This window comes from Giraffa tippelskirchi, chromosome 14 (assembly GCF_054371585.1).
Source record: "Giraffa tippelskirchi isolate mGirTip1 chromosome 14, T2T-mGirTip1v1.2.pri, whole genome shotgun sequence".
In the NCBI taxonomy this organism is placed as follows: Eukaryota; Metazoa; Chordata; class Mammalia; order Artiodactyla; family Giraffidae; genus Giraffa; species Giraffa tippelskirchi.
In genome coordinates, this window is record NC_137288.1 from 61,287,201 (window position 1) to 61,312,686 (window position 25,486).

A 25,486-nucleotide genomic window follows, 5' to 3' on the forward strand; every position below is an offset into this window, starting at 1 on the left:
GGCCTTTGGAAAACCTATTCTTAAAATCCCTCTTCCTGTCCCCTGATTGTTCTTCTTACAGACAGTGCCAGCTCCAAGGGTGTTCTGTGTGTAGATGGATCCAGAGGGTTGTAGTCAGGACCTTCTTCCAACTTCACACAGTGCATGAAGGTGACTCAGCCATGATAGACATGGGGCTCAGTTAGGGCCAGAAAAAAAAATCCTTTAGTTTGAGCCCCAGCAGATCAATACTCTTTGCTCAGCTTTCCCCAAAAGGTCCCAAGAACATCAAACTATGATTTCCAGCTTTGCCTGGCATATTTAGAACTGCCTTTCTTCATGTCATGATCTAAATGCAACCAAGTCACAGACAGGCAATGGAAAAGGCACAGGTGAGTGATGGAAGTTCCTTGAGAACAGTGGTCCAGCAGTCTTGAAACCACACTGCCCGGCAAGCCACTCTATAGATACGATCGAGTAACGGGGGCCCTGGATTTAAGTGAGGATCCATGCTGGTCCCGCCTATGCAGTGTCCTCACTGTTCCCCGAGAAGATGCAACCCAGCAGCTCCAGGGCTAAGCAGCAGGTGATCCCAGAACAACTAGCCCTGACACTGCTCCCTCTCGCATCCACTGTTCCCAGCCCACCAGCAACCTGGCCCACTCTTGTCACAGCTCCTGAAACTACACACGTAAACAAGTCTACAGAAATGTTGCTGTTGTTTTAGTCGCTAAGTTCTGCCCAACTCTGTGCAACCCATGGACTGTAGCCCACCAGGCTTGCCTGTCCATGGGGTCTCCTAGGCAAAAATACTGGAGTGGGTTGCCATTTCCTTCTCCAATGGAAATGTATTATACAGATATAATAAATAAGAACCAATTTAATAAAGTAAACATATATCATAGTTGATCGGAGTCAATCCTTTTCTGATAAGGGTCATTCAGAAAGTTCCAGGTTTTTTGCAGTTAAAACCACGCTAAGGAAAAAGGCTAAAAAACACATCAGCTGAACTACAAAGAAAATGGCATCAACTTAGATAATTGGATGTAAAATTTTATACTCCCAATATTTGCTATGTGTGAAATTTAGGTCATTCTGTAAAATTCACTATAATTGTTAAGAGACCCCAAGATTTCACATTTGGTTCTAGAGTTAAGATTTAAAGTGACTTTATGCTGCTTGCACTAGGCTATCTTTATTCATTAAAATGTGGGGGAAACAAGTGACTACTTACTATTCGCGAGATGCCCAAGGAAAGCAACACATTTTATCTTCTTCTTAAAACTAAAAGGTAGAAACTCCTCCCAAACACAGGGCTAAGTGGGCGAACAGAGACAAAAACAGAAGTGATGCCTCAGTGCACAGGAACTAATTTTAACTGACAAGCATTACCAGGTCATTGGGTTTGTTAGGCAACATGGAGGTAAACTGTTTCCCATATGAGGCTGTGGTTCCAAGTCAGAAGGACTGGAGTAGGGAACTCCCAGGTGGTCCAGTGGGTAAGAATCTGCCTTGCAATGCAGGGGAAGTGAGTTCGATCCCAGGTCAGGAAACTAAGATCCCATATGCCGCAGAGCAACTAAGCCTGCATGCTACTACTGTGCCAGTGCGCTGCACCTAAAGATCCTGCATGGCACAATGAAGAATCTACATGCCTCAACTAAGGCCTAATATAGCCAGATTAGTTAGTTAATTAGTTTTTAAAAGGAGGACACGAGTGGTAAGTGTTCTATTATCACACCCACTACAGGATGGAAATCCTCCAAGTCCACAAGAAACTCTCAGTCCTTCCTTTCTGAGTTTTGCAATCAAAACAGCAGACAGCCTTTAAAGGAATGGAAATCAATTCTTTCCATTCAGCAGACCAGTAGAAATAGGATCTTACGAACTACTGAAGAGTCATGATGCAAAGAGGATAGTGCTAAGAATTAGGGCCAACTGTCCACTTGTCAGTGATCATGCAAAGAAATAGAGGAAAACAAGAGAATGGGAAAGACTAGAGATCTCTTCAAGAAAATTAGAGATACCTAGGGAACATTTCGTGCAAAGATGGGCACAATAAAGGACAGAAATGGTATGGACCTAACAGAAGCAGAAGATATTAAGAAGAGGTGGCAAGAATACACAGAAGTACTGTACGAAAAAAGATCTTCATGATCCAAATAACCATGATGGTGTGATCACTCACCCAGAGCCAGATATCCTGGAATGTGAAGTCAAGTGGGCCTTAGGAAGCATCACTATAGACAAAGCTAGTGGAGGTGATGGAATTCCAGTTGAGCTATTTCAAATCCTAAAAGATGATGCTGTGAAAGTGCTGCACTCAATATGCCAGCAAATTTGGAAAACTCAGCAGTGGCCGCAGGACTGGAAAAGGCCAGTTTTCATTCCAATCCCAAAGAAAGGCAATGCCAAAAAATGTTCAAACTACCACACAATTGCACTCATCTCACACACTAGTAAAGTAATGCTCAAAATTCTCCAAGCCAGGCTTCAATAGTATGTGAACCATAAACTTGCAGATGTTCAAGCTGGTTTTAGAAAAGGCAGAGGAACCAGAGATCAAATTGCCTACATCCGTTACATCATCAAAAAAGCAAGAGAATACCAGAAAAACATCTATTTCTTCTTTACTGATTACACCAAAGCCTTTGACTGTGTAGATCACAACAAACTGTGGAAAATTCTTAAAGAGATGGGAATACCAGACCACCTTACCTGCCTCCTGAGAAATCTGTATGCAGGTCAAGAAGCAACAGTTAGAACCAGACATGGAACAACGGACTGATTCAAAATTGGGAAAGGAGTACGTCAAGGCTGTATATTGTCACCCTGCTTATTTAACTTATATGCAGAGAACATCATGCAAAAAGCTGGGCTGGATGAAGCACAAGCTGAAATCAAGATTGCCAGGGGAAATATCAATAACTTCAGATATGCAGATGACACCACCCTTATGGCAGAAAGCAAAGAAGAATTAAAGAGTCTCTCGATGAAAGTGAAAGAGGAGAATGGAAAAGCTGGCTTAAAACTCAATATTCAAAAAACAAAGATCACGGCATCTGGTCCCATCACTTTGTGGCAAATAGATGGGGAAACAATGGGAACAGTTACAGACTTTTTTTTTTTTTTGCTCCAAAATCACTGCAGATGATGACTGCAACCATGAAATTAAAAGACGCTTGCTCCTTGGAAGAAAAGCTATGATCAACATAGACAACATATTAAAAAGCACAGACATTACTTTGCCAGCAAAGGTCCATCTAGTCAAAGCTATGGTTTCTCCAGTAGTCATGTATGGATGTGAGAGTTGGATCATAAAGAAAGCTGAGCACTGAAGAATAGGTGCTTTTGAACTGTGGTGTTGGAGAAGACTCTTGAGAGTCCCTTGGACTGCAAGGAGATCCAACCAGTCCGTCCTAAAGGAAATCAGTCCTGAATGTTCATTGGAAGGACTGATGCTGAAGCTGAAACTCCAATACTTTGGCCACCTGATGCAAAGAGCCAACTCACTGGAAAAGACCCTGATGCCATAATTGGAAGCTTGGAACATTTGGCCCAATCACCTATTCTCCAGGGAGAAAAGAAATTGAGCTTTGCCTACATGATAAAGCCTTGACAAAAAGCCCCAAAGCACAGAGTTCAAAGAGCTTCCAGGCTGATGGACACATCTATGTGCCAGGAGAGTGACATATCGCAACTCTACAAGAACAGAAACATCTGTGTTTAAGACCCTCCTGGATCTCACTCTCTTCATCAGGCTGTTCATCTGCAGCATTTATCATATCCTCTGTAATAAACCAGGACCTGTGTTTCTCTGGGTTCTGTGACCCTTCTAGCAAACTATCAAACCCAAGCTGGGGAGTCAGAAGTACAGTTTGCAACTTGGCACCTGAGGTTGGTGTCTGAAGTAGGGGGGCAGCCGTGTGGAACCAAGCCCTTAACCTGTGGGATCTGATGCCAACTCCAGGTAGACAGTGTCAGATTGCACTGCTGGACACCCAGCTGGTATTTGAGAATTGGTCAGTTTGGGGGGAAAGCCCACACATCTGGGGTCAAAAGTGCTGTGGGGGTGGCTGTATAAGAGTAAAGGAAAAGAGGGTGTCTTCATCAGACAGCTGCCTGCATGGCTGATCTCCAACCCCTCTGGGCATGACTCAAAGTGCCTAGCTTAAACCATTCTTGATCTTTCTGGCATGGCCACACCCCATCCTAAGATGTGGCCAGCTCCCACCCAAAATCCTACTGGTCTTTCTGGAATATCCAGCCCCAACCCTGAATCATGCTGTTCAACTTTGACAAAAGCCAGACCTCTTTGTGGGAAATGTTAAATTTACCCACGTGCAGAGGGTAAGCAGCTCACTGTCATTTCAGGTATGGAGTCAGATATGTGCTTAGTCACTCAATCCTGTCCGACTTTGAGACCCCACGGATTGTAGCCCACGGATTGTATCCTCTGTCCATGGGGATTCTCCAGGCAAGAATACTGGAGTGAGTTGGCCATGCCCTCCTCCAGGGGATCTTCCCAACACAAGGATTGAACCAAGGTCTCCCGCATTGCAGGCAGATTCTTTACGAGCCACCAGGGAAGCGAAGAGATATACTTACCCATCGACACAGAGGCAAGACACCAGTCAGTCAGCCTCCTAGATCTGAAGCCAGACCACTCTTCCCTCCCACATCTCTCTGTGAAAGGGGGTAACGAGCAAGGCAGTGACAGTGAGGAGGAAGAAAGAAAGAGAAGTCCACCTACCATGTCTTCTTTACAATGAGAGTCTCTCTGAGAGAGTCTATGACAGTCTATTTCTGTGGAAAATCTGCTTTACTTCCAGGATCAACAGGATGCAGTTTGCTCTGATTCTACCAAGTAGTTTGCCAACTACCTTCGGGGAAGCTAACCTGCTGCTGCTGCTGCTGCTAAGTCGCTTCAGTCGTGTCTGACTCTGTGCGACCCCATAGACAGCAGCCCACCAGGCTCCGCCGTCCCTGGGATTCTCCAGGCAAGAACACTGGAGTGGGTTGCCATTTCCTTCTCCAATGCATGAAAGTGAAAAGTGAAAGTGAAGTCGCTCAGTCGTGTCCGACTCTTCGCAACCCCATGGACTGCAGCCTACCAGGCTCCTCCGTCCATGGAATTTTCCAGGTGAGAGTACCGGAGTGGGTCGCCAGAAGGTAACCTAGAAGTCGGCTAATCTAACGCATTCATCAGAATAAACTAGGTTCTGCTATGGTCACAGATCACTCAGAGTCTCACTGGCAGCCAGCAAAGATTTGCTTCTTGCATCTGCTCTGTGTTCATCATGGGTTGGCTGGTCCTCTGTGTCAGCCTTATTCTGGAATTGACGCTGATGGAGCAGCTCCTATCTGCACTAGTGCTGGTTACCATGGCAGAGGAGATAAAAAGAGCTGGGTGAAGTGTGCCACCTGAACCAACACAAACTACTTCCATTCACATTTTCCTGGGTAAACCAAACACTATGGTCACACCCAAGTTCACCTGGGTGAGGGTATACAATTCCACCAGGTGATCAGAGGAAGAGAAAGACCAGTTACTAGTGAACAAGCCAAACTCTGTGACATTCATTTCCCAACCAAAGCAGCAATGTCTTCATCCACGTCTCTGACAGGATGAAGGGGTTCTAATCGGGAACTTGGGGGTTTGTGCTCTGTGGGGTTTGTGCTTGGTCCCTAAAATGAAAGGATGGGTAGAGGACATTTTCTACTGAGTTCAAAGGGCAAGACAGAACAGCTGCAGAAGCACATGTTTTGGTTTCACACATCTGCCACGCTTTGCGGTGTCAGAGCCAGATGTTCAAAGGCCCCATCACAGGAGGCTACTAGCCTCCCAGCCCCAAAAGACTATTCCAACATAAGTCAACACAACAGCTAGAGCTGCACCAAGAGCTTGAAGGGTAACTGGAGTCTAAGACAAACAGCAGCAAGGTACATGGCTTCACCTTAATCTGCAAATCCAAGTGTATTGATTTACGATGTGAAACAGCAGCATCATTTTAATTGTAAGGAATCATGGTGAAGACAAGCACCAGAAGACATATGACAGGAAAATGTCTCTTTTCAAAAATGGAAAAAAGATGAATCACAGAAACTCCTGAAAAATTACCAACTCACATCAGTAGGAGCTAAATTAAGACCCCATCACTTCTTCACAGAGACTTCAGCCCAGCCAAGGAGAATCTGGTACTTGTATTATTGAATTGTTTTAACCTAAATGAAGCATTTAACATTTCTATTAAGTTTTATCTTGGCTTATGGTTCAAGACGGTGGACTAGGAAGATATGCACTCATCTCCTCTTGCAAGGGACAAAAACTGCAACTAGCTATTGAACAACTATTGACAGGAGGACACTGTAACCCACCAAAAAAGATACCCCAAAGATAAGGAAGAAGCCACAGCAAAATGGTAGGACAGGTGCAGTCACAATAAAATCAAATCCCATATCCACTGGGTGAGTGACCCACAAACTGGAGAACAATAATCAGTTCAGTCGCTCAGTTGTGTCCGACTCTTTGTGACCCATGGACTGCAGCATGCCAGGCCTCCCCATCCATCACCAACTCGTGAAGTTTACTCAAACTCATGTCCATTGAGTCGGTGATGCCATCCAACCATCTCATCCTCTGTCTTCCCCTTCTCCTCCCGCCTTCAATCTTTCCCAGCATCAAGAACAATAATACCAAAGAAGTTCTCCCATTGTGAAGGTTCTGAAACCCACCTCAGGCTTCCCAGCCAGGGGATCTGACAAAGGGACTGAGAATCTCCAGAGAATCTGACCTTGAAGGCCATTGGTATTTGATTATAGGACTTCCACAGGACTGGGGGAAACAGACTTCAGTCTTGGAGGGCATCAACAAAATCTTGTATGTGCCAAGACCCAGAGGAAAGGAGCAGTGATCCCACAGGAGACTGAACCAAAACTACTTGCTAGTGTTGGAGGGTCTCCTGTAGATGCGTGGGTCGGCAGAACCTCACCACAGGGTTGGGGGCATTGGCAACAACAGTCCTGGAAGTCCTCCTTGAGGATCATCATTAGAGGTCATCATTAACTCTATCATGGACCCCAGGGCTGGGTTGCCTCAGGCCAAACAACTAATTGGGAGGGAGTGCAACCCCACCCATCACCAGATAATTGGATTAAAGCATTCCTGAGCAAGGCTCTGCCCACCAGAGCAAGACCTAGTTTTTCCCACCCTGTCCCCTCCATCAGGAAGCTTACAGAAGCCTCTTAGCCTCATCCACCAGAGGGCAGACAGAAGAAGCAAGAAGAACCACAATCCCACAGTGGCTAGAACAAAAACCACATTATAGAGAGATAATCAGGATGAAAAAGCAGGGAGTTATGTCTAAGACAAAGGGACAATATAAAACCCCAGAAATGACTAAATGAAGTGGAGATGGGCAACCTTCCAGAAAAAGAATTCAGAATAATAATGAAGATGATCCAAGATCTTGGGAAAACGATGGAGAAGATGCAAGAAATGTTTACCAGAGACCTAAAGAACTGAAGAACAAGCACAGATGCACAATACACTAGAATGAATCAGTATTAGAATAACTGAGGCAGAAGAATGGATAAGTGACCTGGAGGACAGAATGGTGGAAATTACTGCCACAGAACAGACTATACAAAAAAGGAAAAAGTGAAGACAGCCTAAGAGACCTTTGAGACAACATTAAAACACACCAACATTCACAATATAGGGGTCCCAGAAGGAGAAGAGAGGAAGGACCTGAGAAAATATTTGAAGAGATAATAGCTGAGTACAATTGGAGTACAGTTGATTGGATTTCCCTCATAGCTCAGATGGTAAAGAATCTGCCTGCAATGCAGGAGACCCGGGTTTGATTCCTGGGTCAGGAAGATCCCCTGGAGAAGGAAATGGCAACCCACTCCAGTATTCTTGCCTGGAGAATCCCATGGACAGAGGAGCCTGGCAGGCTACAGTCCATGGGGTCACAGGAGTCAGACACGACTTAGCGACTAAAGAGAGAGAGAGAAACACCTGAAAAATTCCCTAAGATGGGAAAAGAAATAGCCAACCAAGTCCAGGAAGCACAGAGACCCAGGTAGGAGAAACTCAAGGAGGAACACACCAAGACACATAGTAATCAAACTGACAAAAATTAAAGACCAAGATAAAATATTAAGAGCAACAAGGGAAAAATGACAAATAACATACAAGGGAACTCCCATCAGGCTATCAGCTGATTTCTCAACAGCAACTCTACAGCCAGAAGGGAATGGCACGATATATTTAAAGTGATGAAAGGGAAGAACCTACAACCAAGACTACTCCATCCAGCCAGACTCTCATTCAGATTTGATGAAGAAATCAAAAGCTTTCCACACAAACAAAAGAGCATTAGCATCACCAAACCAGCTTTACAACAAATGCTAAAGGAACTTCTCTAGGCAGGAAGCACAAGAGAAGGAAAAGACTTACCTAAAGAAAATAAATCCAAACAATTAAGAAAAGGTAATAGGATCATGCATATCGATAATTACCTTAAGTGTAAATGGGTTAAATGCACCAACCAAAAGACACAGACTGGGTGGCTGAAAACACGTGCGGGTATGCATGGCCACATCACTCTGCTTGACCCTCCAAACTGTATGTGATTATTTTATATTTTTAGGTTAACCATGTTCCCTTTACGGCTTGCAACTGTAATAATCTTTTATTTTTTCCTCTGGCTATTGACTGTGAAAACTAATAAACATCTTTTACTATTGTGATTATGTAACAATTACTCACTTAATAGCATTGTATCATGATTGGTCAACAGAAAAATAACAGAATTCTACATCACCAAAACTACCATTTAATGGAAAAACCTGTAATCACTTTTCAAAATCCAGATGCACATCAGAATTATCTTAGAATCTTTGAAAAATACAAATGGCCAGGTATCGCTTTTTTTTCTCCAAAGCTCCAGATATGTTTCTAGTGAGCAGCCATATTTAAAAACAACTGGACTGTTTGATGATTTTTTACTTTTATCTAGTTGTTTCAGTTTTTCTATTTCATATTCAGTGCTTCTGTTTCATTTAGTTTATGTTTTCCAATTTCTCCATTTCTTTTTTTTATGTTCTTTCTCAAGCCTTTATCAAGCACTACAGAAAAGCTTTTGTATACATATATATGAATAGTATGTATAATAATATATATCTTAGAAAACTTACAAATTTTTGCCTAACTAAAAAAATTTATGACATTTTGATTCCACTTGTTTGACTTAGTATGAATAGAATGCTACATTTCTAATTTAAAAAGACAGATATGCAACAAGCAACAAAGGTTTATTTCCTGTATAGTACAGAGAACTATAGTCAATATCATGTAATAACCTATAACGGAAAACAATTTCAAAAACAATATATGTGTGTATGTATAACTGAATCACCTTGCTGTGTACCTGAAACATTTTAAGTCAACTATACTTTAATAATATATATATTAAGAAAAAAATAAACAAGTGGGACCTAATTAAACTTAAAAGCTTTTGCACAGCAAAGGAAACTATAAACAAGGTGAAAAGACAATCCTTAGAATAGGGAAAAATAATAGCAAATGAAACAACTGACAAAGGATTAATCTCCAAAATATACAAGCAGCTCATGCAACTCAATACCAGAAAAACAAACAACCCAATCAAAAAGTATGCAGAAGACCTAGACAGACATTTCTCCATACAGAGACATACAGATGGTTAATAAAGGCATGAAAAGATGCTCAACATAGCTCATTATTAGAGAAATGCAAATCAAAACTATATTTAGATATCACCTCACACCAGTCAGAATGGCCATCATCAAAAAATCTATAAACAATACATGTTGGAGAGGGTATGGACAAAAGGGAACGCTCTTGCACTGTTGGTGGAAATGTAAATTGATACAGCCACTACGGAGGACAGTATGTGCTGTGCTTAGCTGCTCAGTCATGTCTGACTCTTTGCAACCCCATGGACTGTAGACGGCCAAGCTCTTCTGTCCATGGGGATTCTCCAAGAAGAATACCGGAGTGGGTTGCCATGCCCTCCTCCAGGGGATCCTCCCAAACCAGGGATGGACCCAGGTCTCCCACAATGCAGGTGGATTCTCTACTATCTGAGCCACCAGGGAAGCCCGGAGGACAGTATGGCAATTCCTTACAAAAGTAGGGAATGAAACGACCATGTGACCCAGCAATCCCACTGAGAAAACCGTAATTGAAAAGACACACGTACCCCAAGGTTCACTGTAGCACTATGTACCATAGCTAGGACATGGAAGTAACCTAGATGTCCATCAACAGATGAATGATTTTAAAGAAGCTGTGGTACATAAATGGAATATTACTCACCCATAAAAAGGAATGCATTTGAGTCAGTTCGAATCAGGCGGATGATCCTAGAGCCTATTATACAGAGTGAAGTAACTCAGAAAGAGAAAAACAAATATCATATATTAACACATATATATGGAATCTAGAAAGATGGTACTGATGAATCTATTTTCAGGGCAGCAGTGGAGGTGCAGAAATAGAGAACAGACTTGTGGACACACAGGGGAAGGAGAGGGTGCCCATGTCTACTCTTCCATGGACAGAGTACCATGGAAACATAAACACTACCATATGCAAAATAGATAGCCAGTGGGAATTTGCTGTATGACTCAGGGAGCTCAAATCAGTGCTCTGTGACAACCTAGAGGGCTGGGATGGGGTGGGAGGTGGGAGGAAGTTTCGAGAGAGAGAGGACAAATGTGTACCTATGGCTGATTGACGCTGATGTATGGCAGAAATCAACAATATTGTAAAACAATTAATTATCCTTCAATTATAATTTTTTTTAAGTTTTATCTTTCTTGTTCCGACTGATCAAGGTAACAGGATCTAGCCCAGAGCACTACACATTAAGAACTAACTACACATGAAGAAGATCTCTGGCAAACTAGTGAGTACTCATAGGAAGGAGAGAGTGGTAAAGGTCTGTTAAATGAATAATAGTGGAGCGGACAAGTTTATAGCTTGGAAGGGCCTTGGGAAGGCTGTTTCCTGTCTTAAAAACATCCGAAGAGCTGACATACAGAGTACAATGGGCATTCTCCCTGACTCTGGCAGGCAGGAGTGGGCCCATAGGTGGGATTCAGAAGGAAGCATCAGTTTCTGAGACAAGAACTATCTGTGACTATGTGAGTACTTCACGGGCTCAGAACTCCAGGCTTCTCCACCACCTGGTGGACACCCAGCCCCAGAAAGAGGTGTTGCAGCAGTTGACCCACCTGGGGATAAGAATTCTACATGACTAGTTACCTCAGTATTTATCCAGATACATGAAGGCGAGGCCCCTGGAGGAGGGCATGGCAATCCACTCCAGTATTCTTGCCTGGAGAATTCCACGGACACAGGAGCCTGGTGGGCTACAATCCATGGGGTCGCAAAGAGTCAGACACGACTGAGGCAACCTAGTACGCAAGCACACTGAAGGCTAGGAATAAGAATGAAAAGATTCTATAACCTTAGCACCAGACCCAGAAAATCCCTGAAGGTCTCCTTAGACAGTACAGACAGGAAGAACTCTTTTTTTTTAAGATTTTTTTTTTTTTATGTGGACCATTTTTAAAGTCTCTTTTAATTTTTTACAACATTGCTTCTGATTTATGTTTTGGTTTTTTGGCCATGAGGCATGTGGGATCCTTAGCTCCCCAAACAGGGATCAAACCCACACCCCCTGCATTGGAAGGCGAAGTCCTAACCACTGGACCACCAGGAAGTCCCCGGGAAGAGCCTTTCCTAACAGGCGCCACGGGAAGGGCAGGAGGTAAAGTGAGAACTTAATGTGCAAAAAGAAAGACGATGTGCAGCCCTGGCCTACTCTTTGCTACGGGCGCGCCTAGAAGGCTCAAGGTGATCTGCCCTGTCTCAGCTCCCACAGGGTCTGGTTTAGGACTGAGCACACAGAGGCATTCAGGAGAGTCCTTGGGTCAGACAATATCATCACCTCTCACCCAAACTCTTTGGTTTACAGGGAGGAAGCTGGCTAGAGGCACAGCTGTGACGGGACTTTGGGCCTTTACGACATTCATGTTTCATCTTCTGTCCAGAAACAGGACTTACATGGAAAATGTAAGAGAGGTTTCTGGAAGATGCTCTACATGGGCTACATACATGCAGAATGACAGCAAATAAACCCAGAAATGACCCTCAGGAGACCTTAGGGGAAGAGCAATGTATTTTTCAGTGACAGAAGCTTGGCCTAGGAAGAACAGAGATGCTGGTATTTCAACCCAGTGAAACACCAGATTAGCTGCCAATAAGTGTCTACAGGAAGAACTATACACATTATAAATTCTTAAGGCCCTTTGCCACACCTAGAAAGAACCTAACAGATGCACATGGTTCAGCTAAACAAACCCCACACTTTCACTTGGGTCATTTGTAGAGACGTGGATGGACCTAGAGACTGTCATATAGGGTGAAGTAAGTCAGAAAGAGAAAAACAAATACCGTACATTAATGCATACAGGTGGAATCTAGAAAAATGGTACTGATGATCCTATTTGCAATGCAGAAATAGAGAAAGGGATGTAGAGAACAAACGAATGGATACAAAGAGGAAAGCCCAAGAGGAATTGGGAGATCGAAATTAATATATATATACACTGTTGATACCATGTATAAGATAGATCACTAAGGAGAACATAGTGTAGAGCACAGGGAACTCTACTTGACGCTCTTTCGTGACCCGAATGGGAAGAAAGTCCAAAAGGGAGAGGACGTATGTATGGCTGATCTATTTTGCCGTACAGTAGAAACTAACACAACATTGTAAAGTAACCACACTCCAATAAAAATTAATTAAAAAAAAAACCCACACACATCCACCAGGCCTTCTGAGAGCAAAGGCTCCTCCCAAACTGCTTTACAAGCTGAGGCTGCTTGAGGCCAAGTCCCAAGTAAAGTGTCCAGCAGCAGGACTCGAACCCACACATCCCCAAGTCCCTTGGTGTTGGGGATGCATCAGGGCTCCGTATTTACTTTTGGCAGATGTACTAGTTAGTTGCCTTAAAGTAAGGAATCCCAAGAGAGGCAGCAATTAAGCACCTCCCTCAGGAGAAAGTTTCTGCCTGGAATTTTCACATCTTTCTCAGCACAGAGGGAAGTTGAAGCTTCCGTCAAGATGCAAAACTTAAAATGACTGCAAAGTGACCTACATTCAGGTGTCTTATTTAAAGTTTTAAGAGCAACAGTCCCCTAGGATCATCCCCAAAAGTGAGGTATTTAAATTAAAAATGCTGATAGGAAGAGCTTTCAAAATGTAAATATTCCATTCTTCATAAAAAGTGTATTTTTCCATTTCTTTTTTTAAAAATGTATTCAAACAACAACAAAATCTCTTATCCAACTAGTCTTACCCAAAATCATAAGATGTTGGAATTTAACTTGACAGTGGTGGTCCCAGAATAAAAGATTTCTGCAAACAAGGAAAAAAATGTCATTTGAAGGATCCTGAGGCATATCAGGAGGAAAAAATGGATGGTTTTCCACTGAAGTGGTGTTTTAAAAGCTCAAAAGCCGTTCTAATTAAATCTTCAGACTTGTTATACCATTGGCCTTCACGGGTGCCTGTGACATTGATGGAAGAAACCATTTACCAAAATCCAATACACTTCAAAACACTTTCTGCATGGCTCTGTTCTTTTCCTTTCTTTTTTTTTTTAATATCTTTTTCTTCGTTTTTTTTTTAAATTAAAGGGACAGCCCTTCCCACTGTGCAAATTACCATGCCACTTCCCTAGAAGGTAGAAAAGGTGATGTAAGACAGTAGCTCAGTTTAATTATGATTTATTGAGGGCAAATTACATAGCGTGTGGTCTTTGTCAATACACTTTCATGCTCTACCTTCACTCAGTCTAACCCACAGCAGGTAGATGGGAGAGCTATGACGAAACACTTGTGCCAGAAGCAACTGTAGAGATCTTAGTCCAAGTTTTCTCATTTTAGAGATGGAAAAAGCAAAGCCCAGAGAGATGGAGTCACCTGAGTAAGGTCACACAGCCAGGGATAAGAGTCTTGCTGGCCAAGAAGAAGGACTCTGGAAAGCCCTTTTCTTCTAAGGGATATACAGGTGGCTAGAAACAAGCAAACCCGGCTCCTGCCCTCAGGTGATCTCACAGCCTCTGGAATTCCTGCTGCGTGGACCTGCTTTAGTTCAGTGCAGCCAGGAAACTTCAGTGAACTATGCACCACAACACCAACAGCAGCAGGAAGGGACCAGGGAGTGGAGGTGGAGGAGGGGGGCTGTGCTCCCCCCACCGTGTGTAGTCACACGTGTTCGGTGAAGAAGCACAGACTCCACCATATCATCTTGATGTTGCTGTGTTGGATAACATTTACAATTCTGTACTTTCACCATGGGGTGTTAAACCTGGATCAATCAGCCATAAGACTCAACCTGTATTTTTACCAGATCTCTTTAAATGTTTTTCTGCATGAATCACAGACGCATAGAATTGAAGGGGAAGTTATAAAAGTCAAATCCCTCTGTTTAAAAATAAAAGGCAAACATATTTAGGCTTGTTTAGGCACAGAAAACAGCTGGGAGGATACAGGACGAAATGTCTTCTGCAGCTACTTCCGGGGAGGGGATAAGGCAGCAAAGAGAAGGGGGCAGACTTTTTACTTCATATGATTCTGTGCTTTTGTTTTTCAACAAGAGCACAGTCTGCCCCCTCCCTCGGCCCTCGGGCCCTGCACCGCGTCCCCCCTGCCCCTGGCCCCTGCACCGCGTCCCCCGGCCCCTGGGCCCCTGCACCGCGTGCCCCCGGCCCCTCGGGCCCCTGCACCGCGTCCCCGCTGCCCCTCGGGCGCCTGTACCGCGTCCCCGCTGCCCCTGGGCCCCTGAACCGCGTCCCCCCGGCCCCTGGGCCCCACTGTCTTGTCTCCTCCTCCACACTCGGGAAGTGATAGCTTACATAGTTTCCACTCTACCTGATCCCGGCTAAACCTTAAAGCCCCTTGTCAAGCCTGGAATGCCTTCCTGGGCTCTAGATGTGGATGTCTAAAGGCTTGCAGGCCAGCACCACCAGCTGTTCTACAGACGCCTCAACCCCACCTGCCCCTAACAACTCCACCCTCACCCGCCCCCTTCCTGCCCACACTGGGTTCCCTCTGTAAGTGTCCCAGTCAGAGTCCTGGGAGTCAACCTCAGTTCTTCCCCTGCACCTGCCACATGCAGTGGGTCTGCAGGTCTTCCTGGAACTCCTCTCAAAGCGGGTTTGTCTTCTAATCACCACAACTGCCCTCTCCTAAGTCACCTGAATTACTGCAGAGACCTCCTGGTGAACACCCTTGCTAACGCCTCCAACCCAATGCACGGCACATGGGTCTGTTGCATACACAAAGGTGATGAAGTTCACTGTCCTCCCAATGTGCCAGGCACCATTCACGGTCCCAAGGATACAGCAGTCAACCAAACAGACATTGTCCCCCATGCTCGGGGACCCTATATCCTAGCGGCAGAAATTAAACTTAAGATCTGTTTATGGCTCCCCACTGCTTCAGGTAAAGTCTAGACATTTTAGGTAGCATACAAGACGTTTCCTGATCCCAGAGCCAACGACCTGAGACTCCAGACATCCTGCACCATTGCCACTTCACTGAACGCACTCTGCTTTCTTATTTCTTACATACCATTCCCACTGTCCAGAACACTCCTTTTCTGCCTAGTTACCCCGTCCTAAGTCTCTGATCAAGTGTCTCCTCCTCTAGGAAGCCTTCCCTGACATGGTTCACTGAGATACCTTTCATCAGAGCCCTCTGCAGGCCTCTGTCACAGCACTTTGCACAGCCCTGTATCTGTGGATTTAATCTCCCCCACAGCACCAGAAACTTTTTATTATTATTAATTTATTTATGTTAGTTGGAGGCTAATTACTTCACAATATTGTAGTGGTTTTTGCCATACACTGACATGAGTCAGCCACAGGTTTACATGTGTTCCCCATCCTGAACCCCCCTCCCACCTCCCTCCCCATCCCATCCCTCTGGGTCATCCCATTGCACCAACCCTCAGCACTTGTCTCATGCATCGAACCTGGACTGGCGTTCTGTTTCACATATGATAATACACGTTTCAATGCTATTCTCTCAGATCGTCCCGCCCTCACCTTCTCCCACAGTGTCCATAAGACTGTTCTATGCAGAAACTTCTTTAGAAGAGGACCTGCTCTGTGCCTCATCTCTCGCCCATATCTGGCAAATTGATGATGAACACGAAATACTTAGGGATCTGCTTTCTATGGAGCTCAATAACTATGCTGCCAAATCCTAGGATCCCGTGAGGTAGACAGCAGGAGGAAACAGTTACCAGCACTGACAGGTGTGAAAATGACAGGCTCCCCAAGCAGAGATAAAGCTACACTACAGGTCTACAGCCCCCTATACACTTCTGCTTTCGGGTGCTGCCATATATGAACACACAAAGTCTGGCCTGTGCCCCTAAAAGACTCAGAGTCATTCGGAAGTACGTGCATCAGGTTTTAAAGTTAATTTTTCAAGTCCAGTTTTCAGGAGCTTGCCTCTGAGCCCTGGATGCCTGCCTTGAGTGCTGTCTCCCTAGCAGGTTTCCAGTCTTTCCTTGGATCTGATTTAGATCTTGGTTCCGTTTTTATTCCAGGGTTCAATATTGCCTTATTGTTCTTCCTAATCCCCTCACCTCCCTCCCACTCACCATACCTCCACATGCAATGAAAATAGCTCCAAAAAAGAAACATGCCAAGATGTCCTAGTTCAGGGTTGGCACGCCAGTCTGATATTCTGAGGATAAAGAATTTCCATCACCCTGTGACCCACAGTGAATTCTTCCCAGAAACAATGGACACCACCAATTCTTCCCCTATTTCACCCTAAGGCGTCAGTCATCTTGGGTCTCCGCTCCCTTGTGAAGGGTCTAAATCCCAAGAATCATGACCTAAGATATAATCCTCAAATTATATTATCAGGGAAAAAAATTGTATTATCAGGCCTTCTGGATACTAGTGGCCATTGATGTCAGACAGATCTAATTTTAAATACAGACTCCAAACTTGAGCGACCTTAACGCCATCATTCCACATGCAAATCACACTCTGAACCTCATGGGTCCACTCATTTGCAAGTGTTTCTTAATGTGATGCTCTTTCACTTTTGAAAAAAAAAAAAAGACATTACTATGACTTCATTCATTACTGTTTTCCTTTTTTGAACTATAACAATGTATTTGCTGATTTAGTGCATTGTTTTTCCTTACCACAATTATATACATATGTGAAGCCCAATAAAAGAAAATTTTCAGTGTCACAAATAAATGAATACAGACTCCAGTACTCGTAAAATTAGAATAAACCTTTCGTGCAAATTAAATAAGACCATACAGGAAAAACACTTGGTTCTAGTAAGAATTCAATATGTGCTAATTTCCTTTCTTCTTAAACCCTGATTTGCTTTAAAAAAAAAAAAAATCTGGGCAGAGCTAGGACTGGACTGTATTGGAGAACTCTGTTTTGGACCACCGGACAAACTTTTCAAGGGATGTGAGGGAGATCAGCCCCCTGACCTGGTACCTGGCCTTGTTGGGGAGCTGTCCACTTTCTGTGGGGAAGGGCCCACTCTGAATCCCACCAGCCCCTGGCTCCCAGCTTCCTCAGCCTCTTTCCAGCTCCAAGGACGCATCAGACCAGCCCCACCCCGCCCCCAAGAGCTCGTGTCCCAGGGGAAGACCCAGTCAGTTCAAAGCCTCCCTGGCCTCTGATCTAAGACAGCTGGCGGCACGCTGAGAGCAGTAATTGGAATGAAGAATTATGCACACTGGAGGGCTGAGTCATCATAACGAAGAGCTGCTCTCTGAGTTGCAGCTCCTCAACTGCAGACCGATACGTTGTACAGCAAGTCCGATGTTCGGGGCCTCGGTAGACAGCACGGCCTGCTGATCCCGTGTCCTGTTTGCGCCCCCCGTATTTCCCTGCTGAGGTGGCGGGCAAAGAATTGCAGCCACCTGCCTAATCATACAGCATAAGCTCCTTCACAGAATCCCAGAGGCTTCCCTGAGTGTCCCAAGGCTTGACCCCCCCCAAGAAAGCACTCCCTCACTGGAACCTGCACAGAACATTCAGGGATGATGAGTCTGGGTTAAGAAACTAAAGGCACCCCTCCTGTATGGACAGAGATGAAAGATGACAGGTATCTTCCAGCAAATGAGGTGTCAGTGCTGTCGGCATGACTAAAAGGACAGCTTTGGGGGTGATGGTTATTTCAGATCTGACTGAAACCTTAAGGACTGAGACCAGAAAGGAGCTGAGAGCCTTCTCCATTACCTTGATCACTGCCAAGACTGACCACCCACAGCTCTTGACATCGCAAGCTTCCCCAGGTAAGAACCACATGAGAAGGGGCTTTCTGGGTGGTCCACAGGGGGCTCAGGTTCAATCCCTGGTCGGGGAACTGGGAAACTAGATCCTACACGCAGCAACAAAGAGTTCACATGCCACAGCTAGGACTCAGCACAGCCAAATCAATATATAAATAAGTATAATTTTTAGAAAAAAAACACATGAGACTAAGTGATCCATGTGCAAACCCACCCACAGATCCAAACGACCAAAGAACCTGCCTAAATGTCTCACTGCGATTTATTCCTTGAATTTAAGACTCAGAAAAGCTAAAATAATCATTTTCTAAGTTCTGGTACAGGTTTCTTAAAACCTATGTAGAATCAATGTCAAATTTATATATATTAGTTGGTGTTCATCAAAAGTATATATTCTGCAAAACGAAAAAACAAAAATAACATCACACTGGAAAGTAACTCATGGCCTTTGTTCACACATTGGTGAATTTGACAGGGACAGAGTAAAGGGACAAAGCAAGTGGTTAAACAGTTAATCCCACTACGGGACTGTAAGTAGAAAACATATGGGAGAGACCCCTGTAAGTTAATGATTACTCAAGAGAGCAGGTCTGCTTAACCCCAAAACCAAGCAGGATTGCTTAGCAACAAAACCATGCAACAGAAGCACAGGACATGCCCCCAAACAATAAAACAATGGTGGCATGAGACCTACAGCGTGCCCAGTGAGCTCAGTAAGTTAAGATCCCTAGGACATGCTTTATGCACACACACAGAACAATCTGTGAACCTAACTTGACCACATAGGGACAAAAAATACTCCCCTTCTTAACCAGGAAGAGGAGCTGATGATGGAAGCATGACATCAAAAAAGACAGTCTTTTACCCCTCCCCACTTTTCCTTCACTAATAAAACTGTAGCTCACTAAGTTCTCGGGGCACAGCATCCTCTCACCCATCCACTTGTAAGCCTCACAAGCATCCTAATCTAATAGGACTATCACTTTGCCTCTTGCTAAATTCTTTCTTAAATTCTTTTAAAATTTACAATTTCTTAAATCCTTCAAGAGATGGGAATACCAGAGCACCTTACCTGACTCCTGAGAAGCCCATATGCAGGTCAAGAAGCAACGGTTCAAACCAGACATGGGAACAATGGACTGGTTCCAAATTCAGAAAGGTGTATGTCAAGGTTGTATATTGTCACTTTGCTTCTTTAACTTATATGCAGAGTACATCGTGAGAAACGGCAGGCTGGATGAAGCACAGCTGGTATCAAGATTGCCAGAAGAAATCTCAATAGCCTCAGATATGCAGATGATACCACCCTAATGGCAGAAAGCGAAGAGGAACTAAAGGGCCTCTTGATGAAGGTGAAAGAGGAGAGTGAAAAAGCTAGCTTAAAACTGAGCATCCAAAAAACTAAGATCATGGCTTCTGGTCCCATCACTTCATGGCAAATAGGTGAAAAAGTGGAACCAGTAACAGGTTTTATTTTCTTGGGCTCCAAAATCATTGCAGATGGTGACTGCAGCCATGAAATTAAAACACTCTTGCTCCTTGGGAGGAAAGCTATGACAAAGCTAGACAGTGTATTAAAAAGTGGAGACATCACTTTGTCAACAAAGATCTGTATAGTCAAAGTTATGGTTTTTCCAGTAGTCACATACGATGTGAGAGTTGGACCATAAAGAAGGCTGAGTGCCAAAGAATTGATGCTTTTGAATCATGGTGCTGGAGAAGACTCTTGAGAGTCCCTTGGGCTGCTAGGAGATCAAACTAGTCAATCTAAAGGAAATGAACCTTGAATATTCATTGGAAGGACTGATGCTGAAGCTCCAACACTTTGGCCACCTAATACGAAGAGTCAATTACAAAAGACCCCAATGCTGGGAAAGGAAGACAAAAGTAGAAGAGGGTGGCAGAGGATGAGATGGTTGGATGGCATCACCAACTCAATAGACATGAGTTTGAGCAAACTCTGGAAGAGTGAAGGATGGGAAGCCTGGCATGCTGCAGTCCACAGGGTCACAAAAAGTCAGACACGACTTAGCAACTGAACAACAATAACAACAATGTATTCTTTCTGTGCTGAGACAAAGGACTGTGGTACCAGGAGCCCCTTCGAGTGCCCCCAAAATGCCACCAAATGGTTTCAAATTCTGGATCTCACTCTGAGACAAGCAGCAACTCACTTATTTTCCTTATGAAAAATGCAGGAAATCAAACTAAAATGACTATACCAATGGCATGTTAATGCAGATTTGAAGTGGTCATCTCACTGTCTGGGCTATAAAGTAATTGTGAGTTCCTGATTAGGTCTTCCACAAGAAAACCCTGTGGCACAAATGAATCACTTGAGTGACAATCCAGCTTGGCCGAAAGGCTAACAGGGCACATGCGCCTTGTATACGCTAATTTTAGTCAGAGGATGGTCCTGTTCGATGTTTGGAGGATGAAAAGTCTTCTGTGAGGCACCAGAAGACTGTTCCAGCGCTCACTTCAAAGTCGTGACTCTAAAGCTAGGAGGGATCCTGTGTGCAATGAGAGATGTTCACAGTATCGCAGGAACTTAGAACATAAGCAACTCTGAGCAGAGGGACTATATTCTGGCAACTGCTAAGCATGGCAGCGTGAGACCTGGGAGAAATTCTTGGTCTTCCTGATAAAAACAAACCCAGGTCAGCCCGTGCATGGGTATCCGAGGAAAGCCTGTGAACGAGACTGCAGCATCCTTCGCCTCCCAAGCCCTGCAGAGGAGGAGCACATCTCCACCAGCATCTGTGACTTGCTGCCATCAGAACGTTCAAGAGCAGCTGGTACCGCAAGATGCCCATAAGGCCAAGGACCCCAGCTGAACCTCAACAAGGTCAGCCCATCCCCCTGGGTTCTGTGAACACGAGTGTCCCTTCATGTCTCGGGCTTCGGGGTTATGTGGTCACCTCACAAAGCCTGCCCTGTTTATGGAGAAGCATGAACCTCCACACTTGGATGTGGGTGGGTGGGTGGGTGTGCGCACCTGGGGAATAACAGTGGTTTCCTCTGAGAAAGGAGGAATGTGGGATGAGGGCTTCACTTCTTATTCCAGAGATCCCTACATGGTTTGAACTTCTACCAATTTATACTAATTGTGTAAATACTTTTAAAGCTTAACCAAAGCATCAACAAGAAACATCTGACAATCCACGACCACATGACCCTGAAGGCAGGGGTCTCCTCTCTGTGTGCTGAATTTGCCCCCCTTGCTTTTTAAAATTGGAACCGCTGACGCTCCACCATGCCTTCCTTGAGAGGCAAAGGCAGCTCCAGGGCCACCAGCACGGTGGGGAGGGGCAGACAGAGCTCCCGAGTTCAAGTGGCGAAGTCAAGGTGGAGCTCGAGGACCCTGGGCAGAGTCCTCGATCATCTCAGTACTTTGTTTCTAGTCTACAAACGTTGGTCTGAGTTCACACTTTTTACCAATTATCGAGAACTACCATGAGGGCATTTGATCCAGAACCCTTAACAGCAAAAGTACGAACTGATAATCCATTAGCTTGTTTAAATAACAAACATTTACTGTCTAGCACAGGGAACTACAGTCAATAACTTGTAATAACCTATAGTGGAAAATAATCTCAAAAATAACACGTGTATATGTATAACTGAATCACCTTCTGTGTTCCTGAAACACTGTAAGTCAACTGTATTTCAATAAAATATATATATTATGAAAAAAAGGGGGAAAAGGGAAAAATAAATTTGACTTCATTAAAAGTTAAAAAATAATAATAAACCATTAGCTTGTTTAATAAGCACTCCTAATAGGGATAGGCCACAGTGAGGCAGGGGTGACTGGGCTCAGTCACAGCAAGGGCTGTTCGAGGCCCCGAAATGAAGGATCACGCAGACGCTCCTTCTCTGAAAACCTTTTGAAATGAAGTAAATTCTCACCTGTCCTTGGTGGTTCTGCTACAATCCTGCCTGACTCTAGCTGTTAGGTTGTGCACTTAGGTTTACAAGCCAGCACTCACAAAAGCACTTTGTTGGCCTCACAATTAAGAGACAGAATAGACTGGAAAGGCCTGCCATACAGTGGACAGGCTTTAATCCCAACTGAAGCTCTTCTTCCAGTGGTTGTAACCCACAGACTCCTGTGAAAAACAAAAGTTAGAAAAAAAAAAAAACCTTCCAAATTTATATGAATCAGTGTATATGATTCAGTCTCTGGCATGAAGAGACACTCCATAAACAGGAGCTGCAACTACCCCACATAAGAAGCAATCACGTGGCAAGAACAACTAGCCCTCATTTCACGCAAGCACGGAGAACTAAGGATCATCTTTTCTTAGGCCTTTAACCAAAATATAGTTAGTTCTTCATTAGGATTTCCCTGGAGGTCCAGTGGTTAAGAATCCACCTGCCAATGCGGGAAACTTGAGTTCGATCCCTGCTCCAAAAAGATTTTTCATGTCTTGCAGCAACTAAGCCCCTGCACCATAACACCACAACCATGAACCCATACGCCCTAGAGCCCATACTCTGCAGTAAGAGCAGTCACCTCCATGAGAAGTTCACACACCACATCGAGAGAGTAGCCCCTGCTCCTCGTGACTAGAGAAAGCCCACACACAGCAACAAAGACCCAGCACAGCCAAAAATAAATAAAAATTTTAAGAATTTAAAAAAACATAGCTCTTTAGTCTTACCATCATCTTTTAGAACAGGACCCACATTAGGACAAGATTTAAAAGAACTACAAGTGGCTTGCGTTCAACCAGCTGTGCATCTTGGTAATCCCTGAGTGTAAGTTTTTTCATCTCAATATTTTGAATTAAAATCTTCCTAATGTTTGTACACTCACCACTGCTTCTAACCACCTTCCAGCAGTTTATCCACATGCTCATGAAAGAGTCCTTACTGCTCCCATATTACTCAGAGGAGAATCACTAAGTCGCCTTGCCTGGCTCTCCCAATAAGCACGGTGAGTTGTTTCATCCTATTTCTTCTATCAGAGCAGATGCAAAAAGGGAGAGGAAAATGCCAAGTGAGTTTACCTAAGACTTATCAACTGTCTTCTTACCAATCAGAAAAGCAATCTCCTCTCTGACTAGTTTATAAGAGGCAGAATTTCTGAGCACTAAGGTCAATCCTAAAGGAAATCAGTCCTGAATATTCATTGGAAGGACTGATGCTGAAGCTGAAGCTCCAATACTTTGGCCATCCGATGCAAAGAACTGACTCATTAGAAAAGGCCCTGATGCTCGGAAAGATTGAAGGCAGGAGGAAAAGGGGATGACAGAGAACGAGATGGTTGGATGGCATCACTGACTCGATGGACATGAGTTTGAGCAAGCTCTGGGAGTTGGTGATGGACAGGGAAGTCTGGCGTGTTGCAGTCCACAGGGTCGCAAAATGTTGGACACAACTGAGCAACTGAACAACAACAAGCTTAAGGATGGTAATGTGTATAAATCATCATGAAGTTCAGATTAAATATAAACGTGTACCTGTACCACCACGGCATCCACTGTTACTCTCATTGTTACTGGGCATTTCCAGAGAAGAGCTGGCTGCACAAAGCCTGTACATTCTACAGCTCCTCTCATGCGTAAAGACTAACAACCACAAAAGACAAAGAGAAAGTTTAAACTCATTACCCTGGGTAGCCTCCCAAGGAAGTAAAACAGGTTTGTCTACAGCAGCCATTCACTTCTGAAAATAAACAGACCCTGGATAAGATATGGTCAGCCTCAGAGTAAGTTAACCAAATCCACAGCTAACCACAGGCAGATCTCCCCTGATCTTCGGAAAGACCTAAGAAATCAGGCATGAGTTTTGGTGCAACATATATCCCTCCCTCCCTATACCGTCAAAATGAACAAAAAAAAAAAAGAAAGAAAAGGTGCTTTCCTCCACTTTCTGACTCAGATAAGTAATGATTTCAATCTCTGCAGAAAACTTTTCATACATTTCAACACCCTGACATTTTCAAGGTTCTTGCACCTGCTTATTATCCTCCTTGACCCTCACAGCCATTTTTCAAGGCTAGGCCTAAACTTAGAAGCCAGGAAACCTCGGAAACAGAGAGAGGTTGTGCCATCCCAAGTCACCCAGCTCAACAGCAGCAAAGCCCGAGGGTCACAGCCCAGCACCCTGTCACACCCCCTGGCTTCCCACATCACATTGATTCCCCACCCCTCCACCTCACCAACACAGGCTTACCTCCCCAATGGAACATTCCAGCATGAAACTTCTGCTCCAAGAAAGTCCCTTCACTGTTCTCTATCCCCAGGCCTTCATGTTGCTCCATACCTACACCACCTCCCTTCTCCCACTGCCCACTTTTCAAGGTCTTCCCAGTCCCATTATTCAGAACACTCCAGATTCTAGTAGACACAAGCTCCTGCACCCTCTTCAGCACCTACTCATCCCTTGCTGTGTGTTCTATCTAGTCTTATTTGTGTTGTGTACTCAGTCGTGTCCAACTCTTTGCAATCCCATGGACTGTAGCCCATCAGGCTCCTCTGTCCGTGGGACTCTCCAGGCAAGAATACTAGAGGGGGTTGCCATTTCCTTCTCCAGGGGATCTTCCTGACCCAGGGACTGAACCTACATTGCTGCTGCCCTATTCGATACTGAGTTTCAGACGGCAGAAACTCTTCTGTTCAACCTTTATCCACTCTTGCAGAATTAGGACAAACACTCATGAATGAATATAATGAAGCTGGGTCTTGGAGAGCCATAAATTGAACAAGATTTATGCAACCACAGATGACATGGACAGGAATGAGAAGGGATCCTCTCACATTCACAGGAAAACAGGTTAAACACAACATGCAAAGGTCAGTACTTCCGAGTTAAGGATGAATCATCAGGCAAGAACATCCAATGTAAAGACAGAAGCAGAAGCAACAACAGGGTCTGCCAGGTGTGCCTCTATATCCCTGACTTGGGATCAACCAGGATAACTGCTCTCCTGGAAATTCTTTTTTTTTTTTTTCTAACTTCTAGCAGCCATCTACAGAGGGCAAGGCTATATTCTAGGCTCTCTATGAGTTACCTTTACAGAGGTCACAGCCATAGGAACTCACTGTTGAAAAGGGTCTTACAGGTAGGTCTTGGGAGGCAGCCCTGAT

General features: G+C 44.3%; 1 protein-coding gene across 7 annotated transcripts in view; it reads right to left on the minus strand.

The window, feature by feature from the left end:
• Positions 1-25,486, minus strand: part of MYO5B (myosin VB) — a 337,885-nt gene that overhangs the window by 279,572 nt on the left and 32,827 nt on the right. Inside the window, exons 1-2 of one of the 7 annotated variants that reach the window (XM_081562012.1) lie at positions 22,302-22,359; positions 13,399-13,457 (exon numbers count right to left, since the gene is read on the minus strand). The exons of 5 other annotated variants lie outside the window; for them this stretch is intronic. The gene's annotated coding sequence lies outside the window, so the exon portion shown is untranslated. Of the gene's footprint in view, positions 1-13,398; positions 13,458-22,301; positions 22,360-25,486 lie in introns of those variants that run through there. One more of the 7 variants, XM_081562021.1, reaches the window with a different exon arrangement.